Source organism: Podarcis pityusensis, assembly GCF_964106645.2.
Source record: "Podarcis pityusensis genome assembly, chromosome: 7".
NCBI classification, from domain to species: Eukaryota; Metazoa; Chordata; class Lepidosauria; order Squamata; family Lacertidae; genus Podarcis; species Podarcis pityusensis.
The window spans coordinates 50,971,835-50,991,272 of NC_138031.1; the positions used below are offsets into that span (position 1 = coordinate 50,971,835).

Below are 19,438 nucleotides of genomic sequence, written 5' to 3' on the forward strand. Positions count from 1 at the left end.
TGCAACAGTTGCGTGCCACCGTATAACATAAAGGTATCTGGATGACTTATAAGCATAAAAATAATTTAAACACAAGAGAAAGCATAAACCCTAAAATCAAAATCAAAACAAACAAACCAACAAATAGCCCACCACAACCTCAAAATCAAAAACACAGATTTAAAGATTTAGAGGGGCAGACTGAGTTATTTAAAGGGCCTGGATGAACAGACCTGTGATAGTGCCAAGTGAACTACTCTCGGAAGGTTGTTCCACAATCTGGTGCCACTACCAAAAAGGCCCTTTCTGAGGTGGTTATGCACCTTGCTTTATGCGTGAGTGGCCACTTACATATCACCAGAAAAAAAAGGTGAAAAGAGGACAAAGATTTGCATATATTTATCTATACATACAGGTACAAATTTAGTAATAATTGGTTTACTATATATAGAAATACAGTACATCTCACCATAGTGGCAAAGAATGTGACCTGGTGACTTGTGTGCCTGCCCAGTTTCCTGTTCTAGTGCCAAGAGTTAATGAGCAAGTTCAAGACCCCTGCTCTCCCTTCTTATTTTTCTTTATATTTGAACCAGACTTGGACCAGACAACTCTCCAAATAGAGGCCTGCCCTCTGTAAAGTAGGACACAAGGCCACCCTAAACCACTAGCTGCTGACTACTCGCATAAGGATGTGGTTGTCAGTTAGAGTTTGAGCGTGGAAGACAGGGCACGTCAGAATTTTATAACAAATCTGGGCAGCATTTGATGAGATACTTAGTCTGCTCTGCTCTTCCTCCTCCTCTTCCTATCTATTACTGTGTCCCAGGGCACCAAATATTGAGTGCTTTTCTTACTCTTTTCCTTTGATAATCCTTTTCCACATATTTAGCTTTGTGCTTTTTTTGGTACCTTGCGTGCTCTGCTAAAATGAAGTGACTTTCATGTTCAAAGATCTTGCTACTTACCTGTCTGCCTAATTGTGAAAATGAATGGTGCCTCTTTGATTTAAACCTAACTCGAAAGGTTGCTGATGGTGTTTGGTGAGTGCATATGCAGTACACAAATCACAAGAGACAGTGCAGAGGAGGATGCATAAAATGAAATGTTCAGTCTAAAAGCTTTGCTTTACGGCTCTGTCTTCAAAACACGGTGACATTGCAGCTTCCTTTCATCGAGGCTCTTCTTAGCAATCCTCCTCAGGCTTCCTTGTGCTGATGCATTTGTGTTGTGCTTAAAGGACTATTTGACTTTCTTCAAGCTGTTTGTAAGCTCTGTAGAAAGGCATTTCATTATTTTTCTTAGATCCTAGTTGAATAATGTAAACCATTTAAGCTTTGCATCAGCTGCTGCCAGTTTGGGCTTACATACGTTGACCTGGATTCAAACTTGTGAATTGAAGTTGCTGAGCAAAAATTCAAGAGAATGAAAGAAGATTTTAAAGATGTACAGCACATGAAAAGCTAGGCATATTTAGGTAGTTTCTTCACTATGGGTTGTATCCAGTCATACTCAAAGTAGATCCACTGAAATCAGTAGACGTAAGTTTGTCATGCTCATTGATTTCCTTGGGTCATCATATTGTTTTGTACTCTGATAAAATATCTAAATGTTCTAGGACAGTGGTTCCCAATTAGCTAATTACTGAGGACCCCCTATTTTTTATGTAAATTGATTTTCTCTGGAGTTAAAGATCTGACTGGAAAACCTTGTTATGTTGAGCTCGTATTTTGCACAATTTGTATACAGTGTCTTTTTGATAATGTGTGGTTTGATATGCCTAATAAAGGATAACTATTTAATTCCCCCTATTTTTCAAAAGCCAAGCCATGGATTCCCTACTTTTGAAATTTTTCATAACTCTATGGTGGTTACCTGTGCAAAGCAATTTTTTGAAGAAAATGTGGGGTAGTCCCTAATAAGCAAATTATTTTAGGTGTTACTAGCATGCAAAAATGGCAGAGATTTAGTTGGGGGGGATACAAATTATTTTATTAATGTATAGTACAAGTGAACAAATTAGGACTTGTCTAGCAGCTAATAAACAACAACAACAATAACATTTATTTATATGCCACTCATCTGACGGGGTTGCCCCAGCCACTCTGGGTGGCTGCCAACAAAATGTTACACTAACTAAACCTAAATGTGATGGGAGAAATCATGCCTCCTTTTGTCCCAAACAGTCCCTTCCACATCCGGTTCAATATTTCCTACTTTTATTCTCCAATCTGATTCAACATCAAGCTGATTTCTATGCTTGTTCTTTATATAACGAAACATTGAAAATATTTGTTCACAAAGTTATGTGAAACAAAAGGAAACTAGATGTTTCAAAGCTTTTTCATCTAACTTCTTATAATCAGCAAAAACCTTCACCCAGAATTGGTCAGGTCTACACTGTTTGAAAAATGATTTCAATGAACCATCACAAGTCACATCAACAAGTGCATTTTGCTCTTCCGCAAATAGAGTTGTTAGTTGTACATAGGTACTTGTCCAGGGTTGTTGTTTTTGTTTGTTAGTGGGTTATGTATTTTTGTGTTTTTTTATATTGTAAACATCCCTGTGATCCTCGGGTGGAAGGTTGTATAGAAATTTAACAAACAAGCAAGCAAATAATTTTTCTTTCGATGGTGCGTGTATGTGTGTGTGTTCTCTCGCTCTCTATTTAAAAACTTCTCCAGGAAGAACACTGCTATTAGTAGTGATTCTTTACATGTGTGAAAGGAGTGTTCTTTCAGTTAACTCATCCTTAAAATGTGCAATGAAGTGCAATTAGTTTAATTTTAGGGGCATCTGTTTTGCATGAAATAATGAGAATGTATGGTAAAATATTTACACTTCATTGTGTATTTTTAAGAATTGGGATATCTAAAAGACAACTCCTTTCACACATGTAAAGAATTGCTATAAACAGCACTACTTAATACAAGCTTGTATTCATCACAATTATAGGCTCCTGACTACGACGAGTCTGCAAGTGAGCATATTATAGCCTCAAAGAAGGGCCAGAGCTCAGTAGGAGATCCAAGGATCTGAGGGCCACAGTCTAAGATTGCAGATAATTGCTTCCCAGTGGGCTACATGGACTGATGATCTGACTTAGCATGGGCAGCTTCATATGTTCATTTGCCTCATATGTAAACAGAAGTAGGCCTCTGTGGTGGGTGGAACTAATAGACAAAATGGAAAGCAAGGTGGGCCAGGTGTATCTGTGACAGACAAGTAGGCTCACATTCATTTATGTGAGCCCCACCTGCAGTCTCTCAAGTCGTACAGACCAGACAGCAGTTACTTCCTTAGTGACAACTAGGCCTGTGGCACATACCTTATGTATTGCTAATTAAAATCCTTTTTTCTGTTCTCTTGGGGCATGTATGTGTGAGATCATGCCCTTGAACATTTTTATTTTGCCTCCTCCTTTATAGCTACTGTGACAGCAGATACTCAAACTAAAAATGTTTGTCATAAGTCAGAGTACTTTTGATCCCAGAATAGATGAGATTGCATGTGGCCTCCATTACACAGTATTCATAACATAAACAAACTTACGATTATGTCATAGCAACAGGCAGTGTGGTTACACATGTAAATTTGATTGAGGTCTCCAGGAACGGAGACCTCTGCGTCCCAAAATAACACAGCAACCTACTTCTCAGTAAGGGGGCCCTAAATAATTTCAGAAATTAGATACGCCACCAATAATATGATGCCTTTTGCGGGCCTTCTGTAGGATTAGCAGGGGGTAGACTTGAGTCCACACAGATGTCTCTTTCCTAGGTAGGTGAAAACAGCTCATCACCTGAGCTTGGTGTGAGACACGATAACTTAGATTCTGACAACGTGAATAACGTAGAGAAGACTGATGTTTTGGCAGCACCCTATGGAAGAAGACTCAAGAGACAGAGTAATGCTGGAAAGGTCATATTTATTCAAAGATAGCAATAGAAGATCTTCCAACAATAATCAAATTATCTAAGTATGGGCAGGTAGGTTTGAATTGACATATATGAGGGAAACTTCCCTCCACTGCATTGGGCAAGTAAACAGCCACATTCTGTGGCTTCTCAGACAAGGGGTTGGGATAAAATCCTGCCTTCTCGCTATGTGAACCATGGGTATGCGAACCCAATATGCTCACTTGGGCCCTCACCAAGGTGTACACAAGAGCTCTAAAGGGAAGTCCCAAGAAGCATCCACTCTCAGCCCAAGCCAATAACAGTGGAATTTAGAGTGCCCTTTAACCTGATATTGCCTCGGGGTTAAGCCAATTAAGTTTCCTTACCTGCTGACACTGAACGCCAAACAGACCAAATAAGCACATACATCAAGGGCAAATCAAAGAACCCTGCAGTTTGGAACAGGCAAAAAGGAATCCCAAGGAACTTTCCCCTCAACACTCCACAGGCTAAATAAAAGTGTGAGGTCCATTTCCCATATCCTTTAAGTTTTCTGTTTCCCTCCTCAGAATTTAACACAAAGTTGCCACAATATCTGCATATATTGATTGTCCAACTCGAATAAAATAGTCATAGTAACATAACCAGAAGAAAGGGACTTGCAACACTTATGTTGCTGCAAAAACAAACTGATACTTTGATCTTGTTTGGATTTGAAGGTAAAAATCTACAAAGACTAGCAAAATTTTATATAACCCATAACTCATGGTAATTTAATATATTTGCTTTAGAATCTTCAGCTATTGGAAGAATACTGGGTAGTATTGTGATTGTTGTCAGTATACCATTGGGCTAATAGGAAATAAAAGAAACCGAAACAAGGGAGAAAAGAAAAGTTCTCATTGCGCTCAAGGTTACTATAACAAAATGCTAATTTCAATATTGCCATTTCATCTGTGGCATTAAGCTTTATTTAATTGTTTATTATATAGTCAACTTATAGATTGCTTACTATATATAAAATACCTCAAAGTGGTATATGTTTATGGCCTTCTCATTGCCATGGTATAGGGCATCACTCCCTTGTAAATTGTCTGCTTCCTTTTCTGACAATACTATGAGTGTGTGTGCGCGCGTGCATGCCTGTATGTGTCTGTAGTGTCTCTTCAATAAAGGCTTGGAATGAACATAGTACAGTCTGTTCAGCCTTCTGCCTTTACTCAATACCAGGTGTCTTAAACTATTACAGTGACCACTTACAAGTTAGCACTCATGCTTTCTGTGTTTTGGGGATGGAATTGCTAAAGATAATCTGGTTTGACTTTTCACTTAAAAGGTAAATATTAACCTCTCACAAGAATATATTACCCCAGAAGTTTGGAGGTTGATATTGTTTCAGACTGTGGGCTTGTGCCACATACTGCTAAACCATAGTTTATTGTTATAGTTAGTGGACCTAGCCTTCTTCTCCTCCTTCAGTGTGGCAGCAAGGTGGAGTCTGGAAATTTTTGCTTCCATTTTATGCTTATCATGTCAACTGAACAGACAAACTGATGTTCACCTTCATTATGGCAAGTTAACTATAGTTTACAAAGTTAGCTTATTTTCACTAACCATAGTTAAGGCTAATCAAAGTTTAGGGTTCATATTAACTGGGTTCATGTTAACTGCAACTTGAATTGTCCTTGAATTTTCCTATGTCTTATGTCACAGATAGGCATGGCTCACCCATAATACCCTGGCGGGCCAACCTTTGAGATCTTGTGTGCCTAGTTAGACCTGCAGTCCAGAAGTTCCCCACTGAACCATGGTTTAGCTTTATGCGCAAACTGGGCCAAAGTGACAACATTTTCTTTTCTTTTCTTGAAGTGTCGATTGTTGATGAAGGGATTATTTTCAGTTACTTCATTTGTGAAGCACCTGCTGCTTAGAAATTTGTGTGCATTTCAGTGTTTTATTAGCTTGTGAGTTTTTCGTTTAAAGGTACAGAATTTTAATCTTAGGTGCAAATTAAACAATTCTGCTAAACAGATTACACTTGTTTCATGTGTTAACATAAGTGGCTGTAACCCACTTCCTACAACAGAGGAACACAAGTTATGTGATGGTGTTGGACTTTTTTTAAATTAAGAAAATTTCAATTTAATATTTCTTTGCCCACACTGATTGTTCTAAGTCTCCCATCCAAATGTGATGAGTTTTTTTCCTCCCTGAGACATAAGTACAGCTATTTTCAAAATGTAATAATGGAATCCTTTGTCAAACCTATTATTTCATAATTTGAATAACTTCTAGTGGTAGCCTTCAAACTTTTCAGATCTAGGATCCAACTTTAATGCAAACATGTTTCCAAATTTTTGTCACATCTATTCTGCATGTTTGTAGTTGCATCCCAGTTACATTTTACTTATTTATAAGCCACTTTTCTCCCATTACAGGATGCAAGGAAGCTCACAGCATGAATTTAAGCAAATAAAGCTCAAAAAACGCAATCAATATAAATATTTTTTTAAAAAACAAATAAGTAACCCTATTAAAAACAGTGCTGAAAACACTTTAAACTGTTTAAAAGAACACACACATGCACAAAGACAGAAGGCCATTCCAAAACAGCCAGATAGTGACCAAAGGCCTATCTGAACAGAAAAGCCTTTGCTGGCCAGTGAAAATGAAAGCAGAGAGGGGACTACCTAATGGTGGTTCCTGACTTGAGCTCCCTGTCACCAAACAGGAATTTGCTTCAATTAGCCATGGCGGCTATCCCCAGTTGCAGGCAGCAATGCTTCTGAATACCACCAGTTGCTGGAAACCATGGGAGGGGAGAACGCTGTTGTGCTCATGTTTTGCTCACTGGTTTCCCACAGGTATTTGGTTAGCCACCGCGAGAACAGAACGCTGAACTAGATGGGCTTCTGGCCTGATCCAGCAGGCTTATTCTTAGGTTCCCACCTTCACACAGCCTTTCTTGCCTGAGGTTAGCTTACCTCTTGAGTTAATTCAGAGTAACTCAGTTAAATTGCTTTTTCCTCTCTGGCTGCTATGATCCCACCATTCATTGTTCTACCTGAGTCTATGTGGCACTCCCTCCCTCTTCATTTTAAGATTCCAGTTCTTAATTTTAAAGTTATCTGATTTTTTTTATGCTTCCTATCTCCAAGCACAATTTCTCCTAACTTCCCAGCTCTCTCTCATTCTTTTCTACAAATGCATATATGACACCTGGTCCCTTTGTTTTCTCTGACTCTTTTTTACTCATAACTCTCCCCTCTACAATGGACCTAGTACTCCTATCCTAGGTCATGTATGTAAATATCTTTTGAGGCAAGTGGGAGTTTTGTAGAGACAATTTTTTTGGGGGGCTGTAGGGTAGGATAGCTTTGCTGTTCTCAGACCTTCCATTTTCAGGGCCCACTTGAGATGGCTGTCAATTACTGAGGCCCCCCAGTCACAAAATGGCAGTACTACTGAGTCATTTACAAAATGGTGGTGGTTGAAGGAAGAGTTTGGATTTGATATCCCGCCTTTCACTCCCTTTAAGGAGTCTCAAAGCGGCTAACATTCTCCTTTCCCTTCCTCCCCCACAACAAACACTCTGTGAGGTGAGTGGGGCTGAGAGACTTCAAAGAAGTGTGACTGGCCCAAGGTCACCCAGCAGCTGCATGTGGAGGAGCGGAGATGCGAACCCGGTTCCCCAGATTACAAGACTACCGCTCTTAACCACTACACCACACTGGCTCTCATACTAAGCTGATATTTGCTAACACCATTTCTTTTGCAGGCAACTTGCTCAATTATTTGCCACAGTAGGTTCCTTTTTGCAAGCATTCCCACAGTAGATTATACTGTGGCTCTTGAGATTATTGGCTCTTGAGGCTTCTTGACTCTCCCCCCTTCTTTTCAGCACAATTTGCTGATCCAGAGGTTCTAAACCTGTAACTGTTTTTATTTAACACATTTGCCTCCCCTAACTAGCTTTTAAATGTATTTTTACTCTTCACCTGTCATTTCTTTTCCACTTCTCCTTTCACACTTGATTCCCCACAAAACTACTAGTTTCTTTCATCCCTATTCGTTTTCCATCCACTTCTTCATCTTACAAAAACTTCTGTTACTTATTCCCTTTCTATTACCAGTTTGTTTATTATTTAAAATATTAAGCCTTATCTCTCTTTCTGATTTATTTTGATGCCTGCTCTGGCCCTTTCCACCCAGACAAGAGAGAAGTTACCTGGCCTAGCAAAAGACTGAAGGGGAAAGAAAGGGGACTGGGGAAGGGTATGTGTGAGAAGACAAAGGGTCAAAAGACACACCAGGTCCTTTTTCGTTCTCTTTCCCTCAGGACGTCCATCTCTTTTACCTCTCTCTCTTTCCCAGTTTTTCTCTTCCTTCCCTCACTTGGCCAGCTACTTTTTCCATCCATCACCCACTTCCTCTTCTTTCTTTCTTGCCCTCCAAGTTTCCTTTGCAAGAGATCTGTTGCTGCCAGTGTTGGACCAAACAAATGAGTGTGGTGCAGCTGAGGACTGCAGTGCTGAGGCCCATCTGAAGCTGGTCTGAAACTCACCAGTGGTCCCCAGCCCACATATTGAGTAAGATATGTTGACTATTTGCTTCTTTTTTGGTAAAGTCTCTTGCTGAATACCTTCCCTGTGTCAATTTTGAAAGCCATGATAAAGGTGCTATTGTTAATAGATTGCCGCGGAGATCTAAACATATTCCCTCAAAGGAGCAGCCCCAATGCTGGCAAATAATTTCCCCCACAGCATTTAAAATATAGCAATTCATTGCCAGGAAAATGTTCTTCTTTCCTTAGTTCACCCATTGCTCTATTGCTGTTTGAGATACTGTTAGGAATGTGATCACTGGAATATTTTGGATATTGCCTGTGACTGGAGTGGTGATGAATCACAGAACTGCTCTACATACCCAGGTTCCCTCTGGATGATCTATAGCCCTATACAGGACTTACCTGCTTTCAGGAGGATTTCTCCATTGCAAACATTTCCCAGCAACAAAATAATTTGAGCCAATTGCTAGGAAATGGGAGTGGGGAATTGCTGTGGCTGAAGAATGGGGAGAGAAAGACCAGAGTTTAAATATTGACATTTAGTATAGTCAAATGATCCAGCTTTCTGTTTATCTGACACATAATGTTATGTTCAATGGGCCCATGAAATAAAGTATATAAAAAGTGTAACATTCAATAAATTATATAAAGGCTTATACTTCATTTCAAAAACAAGGGATACACAAGACACTACACAGCAAAATGAATAAACTACTTATTTATACATTTGGGCATCCTAGAATTGGCTTCATAAATACAGGTGGAATGCAAAATACATTCCCAGTTCTCAGTTTTCTTACAAATTGCTGAGCAGATTGATGTTGGTGCATTTAGCTTTGTCCTTTTTAGATAAAGATCTGCTTCTCACATGATTTCCTTCCTTTCATCTAATGTGTTCTTCTTTGATTCTACTGTACTTCCATCTCCAATATTCATCTTTCCCCAGCAATGCTTCATTAATGTCTCTGGTGAAATACAGCAGATTTTATAGCACATTTGAATGTTGGACATTGACACTGAATGTTGAACATTGACATCCAGAGACTTATTTCCCACCAAAATTCACAGCACAGGTTTTTTTGGGGAGGGTTTTTTTGTGATGTTCATCTCCAGCTTTCCCCCCCATTCTATATCCCCTGCATGCTCTTGTCATACTAAGTATTTGACTTATCCCTGAATGTAGGCCTCTTTAGGATGAGGCATGTAGCATTAGACTAGGACCCGTTGTTTCAAATTCTGTTGAGCTATATGACTTTGCTCATGTGCAAAATAGCAGTTGCGGTTGCAAACAAGTTACTTTGCGTGCACACACTTAACAAAACCCACCACCTGTCTTTTCCTTCCCACTTTTCTTACCATCATTCCTCTTTCTTTGTGGCTCATCGTCTTTTGCTTTCTGTTCCTCTTTCTTTTATTCCATTTTAGTATCTCCATCTTCTCCTTTTCAGAATACCAGAAGGTATTTTCACCTAGGGCTCCTCTTTTAAAGGAAGATCTCTCACTTTCTCCCCTAATCTGCTGCATTTTCAGAAGTGTCAGTTCCGTGGAATCGACGCAGCAGCTGTAGTTCCACAGGTGGTGCAACTATAATACATTTTAACAGTTAGCATGCAGCATTCGGAACTGAGAGTGCTTGAGTATTGTATTATTAGCGTTTTGCCTCGGACAAGCCCTTCCACTTTTTCAGGCTTGGAATCAGCCTGTTGGAAGTGGGATAGGGGCTAGAAGGGCAACGTGAGAAGGACACAGTAGGGCAGCGAGCCCTTCCAAGCAGTCTGATTAGGCGGAATGGAAGGGCGCGTGCCTCTTGCGCCTCCTGTTGCCCTGCCAGCCCCACTCTGCTTTGCTAGGCTGGGATGTGGGATCGGACTCGCAAAGCAGCATGGGACTGGCAGGGGTGGCATGAGGAGCAAAATGCCCTCAAAAAAAAAAAAAAAAAAAAAAAGGCCCCGAGACAACGGCACCCCTTGCTGCGTCTGTACTACGCCTCTGGATTGGCCTGTTGTTATACTACTAGATCTACTGTTGCAGCTAGAATTTTGAGTTCAGTTACATATCTCAAGTCCAATTAAGGGGTATAGGAAGCTATCTTCTACTGAGTCAGACCTATGATCTGTCTATGTCGGTATTGTCTATATTCATGTGCATCAGTTCTCCAGGGTTTCAGACTGGGGTCTTTCTTAGCCCTGAGAATGGAACCTGGAACTTCCACATGCACTTCTTTTGATCAGCAAGTGGTCAGATCACTGCCCTTCCCCATACTGTGTGCTACATCCAGCAGCTTATTCTTTCTCTATACCTTTTGAAATTATAGCTCACAAGTACACTTTTAACTTCACTCTACTCTCAGAATTGTGTGGTGTTTGTAGCATATTTATTCTGTAAAATACCGGTAATTGAATGCTGAGCAATATTGTAAAGCCATTAATAAACCATTCAGCTTGAGCCCTTAGGATGATTTTCGTTTCTTACTTAGGATATCATAATATGAAGATTGCTCTTTCTTATTTAAAAAACAAATAACCAAGGTGGAAATCCACAGTAAATTTACCCAGAATTAATCCCATTGAAATGATGTCTACTCAGAAGTCTTACTGCGTAACTGGTGCTTACTTCCAGGCTGCAGTCCTATGTTTGGAATTGCACTATAGGACTGCAGACTTAAGGACATTTACTATGCAGGTGTAAGTCCCATTGAATTCAGTGTGACTTGTGAGTAATATGTTTGGAACTGGACTGTAAAATTAGATCAGAGTACAATGAATGTGGATAAAGAGCCTGTGATAAATTGTAGTTTGGCAAATCTGCTTCAGCACTGAAAGCTTCTCAGTCTTACCAGCAATCCTTCCCCAATTTATTTAAATAATACTCTACATTTTAGGATGATGGGAAGCCAGTCTATGGTTGCCAGAACTGTGGAGAGAACGGATATATATTTAACAGGTACTTTCCGTGCATTTGCAGTGATTTACAGCAGTTAAAAGCTGTGAAAGAGGTTTATTTGTATTTAGAATAGTGTAATGAGAGACTATAATTTGACTCCTTTGCCTTGTTAAATTTAACATTTCTGGTAACAAGTTTTCCCAATGTGAATTCCATAGTGTGAGAAAGAGAGGATGATAATGACAGTGATAGCATGACCTAGCACTGAAAATATAAATAGCTTGGATATGTGAGAGAGAGGATTGAGGTGAAAGATGCGGAGAAATGGAGCTGGGTTTTTCTGTAATACTTCAGCATGAATAAGAGATGATTCCTGAAAGTCAGTAAATTTTCTACTCTGGCGCTATAAAACATAAATTGTCTCCCATTCTGGCTTTGTAGTATATTTATTATAGATTTAGTTTTCCAGTAACAAGGGTGAGCTTTGTATTCTCTGTCATTCTCACCTTGTTAACTAGTTTTCTTGTTCAGTGTGTGAAACAAGATACTACCTATGAAATATCAGGACTAGGTAGGCCTATCCTAAAGGACAACTTGAAATGGCAACTCCCCCCCTCCACCGTAACTAGCAACATATGCAAGGGAAATTTTATGGCCCTCACACAATTCCTTTAAAAATAACAACAGGGGATGAACTTAAGAGAGCCCTCTTTTGTTCCTCCTCAGCCAGCCTGACTGAGGCTTCCTGTGTGCATACCACCATAGTGCACCAACTATTACTACAGGAGACTTGTAGACACTTCCCATATATCCATACAACAGTCATTCTCTCTCTTTTTTTTTTTTAAATATTTATTGGGGTTTACAATAAAAGTGAATATAATGAACAGTATAACAAATATCTTAACATAATTTCACGTTTTCTTTGGACTTCCTCACATCTCCCGCTCCCACTTTCATCATTATAACTTTTTACCAGCAATTTATTATCTTATTTGCATTCTTATATCTCATTTATGTATTTATAATCTTATAATTCTCAAAAAGGTTTATATTTTCTCAATCTCACTTATTATCTTAAATCATCTAAGTTAGTGGTGCTCAATTATTTATGATCTAGCATCCTGCTTAACATTCACTCAAATTACAATGCTTTTGTAAATAATTCTTAAATTTCTTCCAATCCTCCTCCATCTTCTCTTCTCCCAGGTCACGAATTCTGCCGGTCATCTCGGCCAGTTCCATATAGTCTATCAGTTGCATCTGCCATTCTTCCAGTGTGGGTAGATCTTGAGTTTTCCAGTGCTTTGCAAGAAGTATCCTTGCTGCTGTTGTTGCATACATAAAAAATGTCCGGTCCTTCTTTACCACCCCTTGGCCGACAATACCCAAAAGAAAGGCCTCTGGTTTCTTAGTGAAGGTATACTTAAATACCTTTTTCAGTTCATTATAAATCATTTCCCAGAACGTCTTCACTTTAGGGCAAGTCCACCAGAGGTGGAAAAATGTTCCTTCACACTCTTTACATTTCCAACACTTATTATCAGACAGGTGGTAAATTTTTGCAAGTTTGACTGGGGTCATATACCATCTATATATCATTTTCATTACATTTTCTTTCAAAGCATTGCATGCAGTAAATTTCAATCCAGTACTCCACAACCTTTCCCAGTCCTCAAACATAATATTATACCCAATGTCCTGTGCCCACCTTATCATAGCCGATTTGACCATTTCTTCTTGTGTATTCCATTTTAACAGCAAGTTATACATCCTTGAAAGTACCTTAGTCTTTGGTTCTAACAATTCTGTTTCTAGTTTCGATTTCTCCACCTGGAACCCTAATTTCTTGTCATTTTTAAAAACTTCTTTAATCTGAGCGTAATGTAACCAGTCTCGCACTTTATCCTTCATTTTCTCCAAACTCTGCAGTCTCCAATTGTCTCCATCTTTTTCTAGTATTTCCCAATATTTAGGCCATTTAGCCTCCATATTGGGTCTTTTTCGGGCCTTAGCTTCCAAAGGTGAAAGCCACCTTGGAGTTTTATTTTCCAGCAAGTCTTTATATTTTGTCCAGACATTAAACAGTGATTTTCTGACAATATGGTTCTTAAAGGCCTTATTTGCTTTAACCTTGTCATACCATAAATATGCATGCCATCCAAAAGCATTGTTAAACCCTTCCAAATCCAACACGTCAGTGTCCTCAAGAAGTAGCCAGTCTTTTAGCCAGCAGAACGCTGCGACCTCATAATACAACTTTAGATCTGGCAGGGCAAAGCCCCCTCTTTCTTTCGCATCAGTTAATATCTTAAACTTAATTCTGGGCTTTTTGCCCTGCCAGACAAACTTAGAAATATCTCTCTGCCACTTCTGAAAGCACTCCGTCTTGTCCAAAACCTGAAGTGTTTGAAACAAAAACAACATCTTTGGCAATACATTCATCTTGATAGCAGCAATTCGGCCTAACAAAGAAAGTTTCAATTTTGACCAACTATCTAAGTCTCTCTTAATTTCTGCCCAGCATTTTTCATAATTATCCTTAAATAGACTTAGATTTTTTGCTGTTATGTTTACCCCTAGGTATTTTACTTTTTTAACCACATTAAGTTCTGTCTCTTTCTGAAACCGTTCTGACTCTGTATCTGTCAAATTTTCCCCCAAAACCTTAGTTTTCTGTTTATTTAATTTAAATCCAGCCACCCGACCAAAATCATTAATCAGTTGTAATACTCTTTTCGTACTAGACTCTGGCTCCTGCAAGGTCAAAACCAGGTCATTCTCTTCCCAAGAACCCCGTCTTATAAATTAGGCACACACTAGTGGTGGGGAGATGTAGAGGGCATGGGCAAGAGTGATCCATTAAAATGGCTTCAGGGTGTGAACTAATTATGAATATGTCAAGATTTATTTTTCTAGCTAGTGCAGAATATATCATGTATTTGAGAAACAGATTGTGTCCCCCACCCCGTCTCTCACAAATGAATAGTTTATCCCACAAGAGAAGCTTACATTGTCCTATCCTCCAATCACATGCCTAGCATTTATTCAATTACGCAGTGTCCTGGTGCTGCTTGTTTCCCAGCCCTCCCAACGCATGTCCATCTCCTCTTCTGATGCAGGTAGCCTGCTTGCTGCAGGTAGGGCAGGACGTGTTGGTGCTGTTTTCAGGTTTGGTGGCTGCTGCTTTGTGATTCAAATTGCTTTGGAGTCATTGGGAGCCTTTTGGTGGTTTCAGAATTGCATCCTTAGAAGAATGCAGCCACACAGCTTTTCTTCTTATGGATCATTGATAATCTTCTATTTCATTATGTGGAAGAATCTAACAAGAAAGGCGGGAAAGGAAACATGATTCCCTGTGAGAATCGTGCCAACAGCTTGTTTGCTCTTTGTCTGCTCTTAAATTTGCCCCTGCTGCCACCGTTTGCTGCAAAAAATCTTGGAAGGAAGTAGTGTTTTGTACTTTATATACCTATTTATTATACACATGGCCAATATTTTGTATTTTATCTGATTTTGCACCTTGCAGCTTGTATTGTGCCTTGTTTAAGCACCTGCTTCCTGCTTCTGAATCCTAACTTTGACTAAGATGCTAACTTCACAGTTCAAATCCAGCCAAAGAGGCCCTAAACACATTTACTTGGATGTTAAGCTTACAGTCATACCTCTGTTTACGTAACCCTCTGTTTACATAAACTTTGGGATGTGCGCACGGCAAACCCAGAAGTATTTTACCAGGTTTTGCCACACGCGCAGAAGCGCTCCTCGGGTTGTGGAAACCTCGGGATCTGACCCGGACCTCCGGAATGGATCCCGTCCGCAACCAGAGGTACCACTGTATTTGATTTTGAGGGAACTTGTTTCCTTGTTATCTCCTTGCATGTAAAATTTCTCAAACTGATCTTTTATCAATGCAGATACATATGAGCAGCTAACAAGGATTAATACATTTTAACACAGCTTGACTGTTCTTTTTCTTCTGCTGCCAGTACTGTTAAGAATAAATGAAGAGTGAGTGTGAATCTAAATGGTATTAGTAGCTGTGAAGGAATGTTAGTTTGTCTGGATGAGTTATACCAAATAGTATGATCTTAAGAATTCAGTCTTGAAGAGTTCCAGCATCTGGAAAGCATGAAAGAGAGAAGGTCACATCAATAAGAAGCGAAAGGAAATCACCTTTAGGGCTTGTTGCGTAGCCTCTGTGACCATTGTGCTCTGTATAGTCAGTTGCTGAAATCTGCTTCCCAGTTGTCAAGATCTTGCTTGTTTCTTCGGTGTTCCAAATTCTAAAATATTCTTTTGTTATGGAGCAGCTGCTGCAGAACCTCTAGCGATCTGACTTCAGTCTCTTGTCCTAATGGTAGGTGATGGCAGAACTAGCTCAGTAGCCCCAAAGGCTTGGTACTTTCGTTGTCTACACTGGAAGGGCTGTAAAGTCTTTTTAGGGTATAAGGGCCTTGCATAACTATTATTTGCCCTTTTCTTTATTCCTCTTCACTGCTGCAGCTGGACACTTTAAAGGCAGCATTTAGCCTCGGGACTGAGTTGCTGGCCCCTTTCCAAAGCATGATATCAACACGCTATTGCATTATGTTAGGGCTATATTGCACTTTAATGTATCAGTGGTGTAGAGTTGATGCTTTATAAACTTATAATAATAATAATAATAATAATAATAATAATAGCAGCCATTTGGACACAGATTACATTAAATTCATGTGGCTGAATTAGTGTCATCATGTCACAGACATGTCACAAGGAAGCAGATGTTCTTGGTTAGCACACAGTAGCCTTATACAGTTTCAAAGTGGTAATGGCTGGAAGCAATTCTACCAGAAAGTTGGGAGTAAGTACTTTTATTTGTAAATGTTTTATTTTAGTGAACTTGATGAATGAATGTGGAATAGAACAAGATGTAGAAAACCTTTAAGGAAGGCACAGTTTTGCAGAAAGGCAAATAAGGAAGGACAGAAGTTCAAGGAAGGAAATAATTAATAGTCTGCTTCAAAAGCAGATGTTCTGTTGCTTAGAAGAATCTACTTATAGAGACGTGACTTATATTTCTGCAAGTGCTGTTTGCTCTTTCAGGATCACTTGCTTCTGTCAAAGGGCCCATAGGAAATAAGCATTTGCTTTGGGGTCTGCTGAACACTCTGAGCCAATGGTCTGATCACAGCTTCTTCCTGCTAACACTTTTACGCAGTGGAAATTTGTGTACCTACTGGTTTGAAAGATAGAATGAAGGTCGGAATGCATCATGCAGATTCCTGCATTGCCGGGGGTTGGACTAGATGACCCTCCAACTCTACAGTTCTATGATTTTGCCATGGCTTTGCTCAAATAAATCCCATTCATATAGAGTATGATAGTAAAAGCTCCCTATCCATTGGTAAGGTGCTCTCTTTATGCTGCAATTCTATTGACAGGAGAGAGAAAGAACCTAAAGTGGTTGAACTGTTACGTCCATTGCCCTGGACAGGGTGGAAGTAAGGAAAGAGCAGTATTCTGTCACTCCTCTGTCACTTTCCACTTTAATTTTTCTTTAACAATTTCCCTGCTGTTGGGGAACAATGGGAGGAAAGTTCATTAAGCCACTAAAGCAGCTCTAGAGTTGTCACCGTTTCATCCCTGGATTAGGAGCATTTAGGAGGACTGGGAAGGCTAATCCTAACCCTTTGGATCAACGTATTTGTTAATTTGTGGGTGAACATATCAGACGACACAGTGATTCTTCAAACAGCTCTTGTTTATTCACAGGCCAGGCCAGAACTGAACTGAAGGGTTCAGTCAGCCTGCTTATATAGAGCTCCAGTACAACGTAACTGTAGCAACTTTCTAAAACTATCCAATCACTGAACGTCACTTTCGATCCCTTATTTGCATAACTATCTACAGTATCCCCCTGCTGGCCCAGGGTGAGAACTTCAGTACATAACAGTATTCCCCTGTTGCACCCCAGCATGCCTTCAATTTGGCCCTTGCATGCTTCCTTTTTGCTTCTAGTGATGTCGGAGCTCTGACGACGTTAGGACAAGGACCAGTGATGTTTCTGTGTCGGTATGGAGGAGGCATCTATAGTTGGGTCTTCTTCTCCAAGGTTGGAGTTCTCTCACTGTCCTTGGAGAGGGAGATACAACACTTCCTGAGGCCCTTGGGATGCTCTCCCAGGGACCATAGAATTGCAGAATTAGTGATGCAATTGGAATTGTTTCCATTTTGATTGGTGCATCATTGTGAGCTGCTCTGGCGCTTTGTGGGCAAGTTGTGGGGACAGCTCTATACATTGATTATATAGGGAGAAGGTGAATTTGAAATGGCTACATTAGGTCAAATCAGTGACCCATCAAACTCCCTCTCAACAGTGGCTACATCAGAATTCAGTTGTTTTAAAAGAACTGATAAAAACAGCCAACTTAGTCCCTAATGTCTATACCCAGTCATTAGTAGTTAAATTAATCCATGCACCATATATAGGAAACTCTGAAATGGGCTTATTTTCCATTCATATCATTTGTTCAACCTCTTGGCATGTTAACCTGATACCCATTTTTATTCCAAGTAGATCTTGTGTTTGTTCATCTTAACCATTATGCATTAATTGCACTTGTTTCCTTCAGTTATGTGCATTGCATGAAAAGGTAAATAGCTGTTCATTGTTCTGTAATCAGCTTATGATTTTAGGAATACCCATAATGCCTCTTTTAAGAATACCTCTTTTCAGTGCCAGAGCGACTTTTCATGTAGAAAGCATGTTATTGTCTGGTGACTTAAATATTTATAAAAAATGTTTAAACCATTCAATTGGCCCACCTTGTTGTGATTTTTATAGAGAACATTGCCTTGAAACCAGAGCTCTTACCTGCCACCTTTCTTAGGTTTATGTCGGTAAAATGCAGTCATATGGTTCCACTCGTATTACCTCTCCTTTGGTAGCCATTTCATCAGGAAAAAGCTGTATGAGTCATTATTTGCCCACTGGATATGTTGCCTTAATTCCTTTTCCTCTTTGTTATCTCTTGTTGCACAGAACAAAAGTGCAGTGTAGTTTATTATTGAGTTCTTGTGCGAGAGAGACTACAAAGAAGAGGATTAACAGAGGTATTTACAAGTCGTGAGTAAACATTGCCAGGTGGAAAGAATTTTATAATGTCTGCACCAAACTGTTCTTGGCTGAACACAGTGTAACCAGTACTTTGTTTTTAATTAGCATGCTATTGTCACAGTATTTTTTAAAAAGGTAAAATGAAAATCTGGATGACACATTATATGCATGCGCTAATCTCTGTTGTTGTTTTTTTAATGGTGGATACAAATGAAGTAAAGGAGATTGCTTGAAAACTATGAGAAAATGCTCCCATTGAGTTTATTGCTCTCTGAGGCTGCAACTGTATTCTTCCACACCACCCCAGTCTCTGAGCAGCCTGGTGTTGCGTTAAAAGTGTAATTGTGTTTTATTATCTATTTATGATTATGTGTGTTCTAATGTGTTTGCTAACTTGCCTGTTATTTTTCTACAGGGAATCTGTACTTTGATGTTTGTTTGCACATCTGGGGGCAGATGCCTGATTTTGGGAGGGTTAGTGCTATGAGTTTGTTGGTGGCAGACCCCTCTAGTTAATTCCTGGATCCAACAAGGGTTAGAATTTAGTCAAAGCTTGTAGTGTTAACTTGGATCTGGCAAGTGCCAAAAGCTAATCAAGCCAGGCTGTCTTCCCCTCCCTCAACATATAAAACCCAAGTTTGGAGTAGGGAGTTAGGAGTGCTGTAACCTAGGCTCAGGTTGTGTATATGTGTAAATGAACCATATATTATAAAGATACCTCAATTTCCGAGTGGTATAAGATTCCAGAGGTTCCAGGCGTTTACCAAGAGTTAGTGTTTCCTTTTGGAAAGTAAGCACACCTCAAAAAGATCTTTTTTTTTTTTTTTTTGCTGCTTTCTTTTCAAGGTCACATCATTCCTAACTCTGGCTTTATATTTTGAGGGAGGGGTCCTCCACCCATTAGCCATCTCGCACCAAACCCAAGCCTTGTAACACACCAAGCCTTGATTAAATTCCAACACTTCCTGGATCCAGGGATTAATTAGAAGGGTCTGGCGCCCCAAA

General features: G+C 39.6%; 1 protein-coding gene and 1 long non-coding RNA gene across 3 annotated transcripts in view; one reads left to right on the forward strand and one right to left on the reverse strand.

The window, feature by feature from the left end:
* Positions 1-19,438, forward strand: part of LDLRAD4 (low density lipoprotein receptor class A domain containing 4) — a 287,894-nt gene that overhangs the window by 158,263 nt on the left and 110,193 nt on the right. The window lies entirely within an intron of this gene.
* Positions 14,355-15,869, reverse strand: LOC308480993. The gene is made up of 2 exons (XR_013988393.1): positions 15,508-15,869; positions 14,355-14,653 (listed from the first exon to the last, which is right to left on the reverse strand). It is a non-coding gene; the product is annotated as an uncharacterized lncRNA (long non-coding RNA).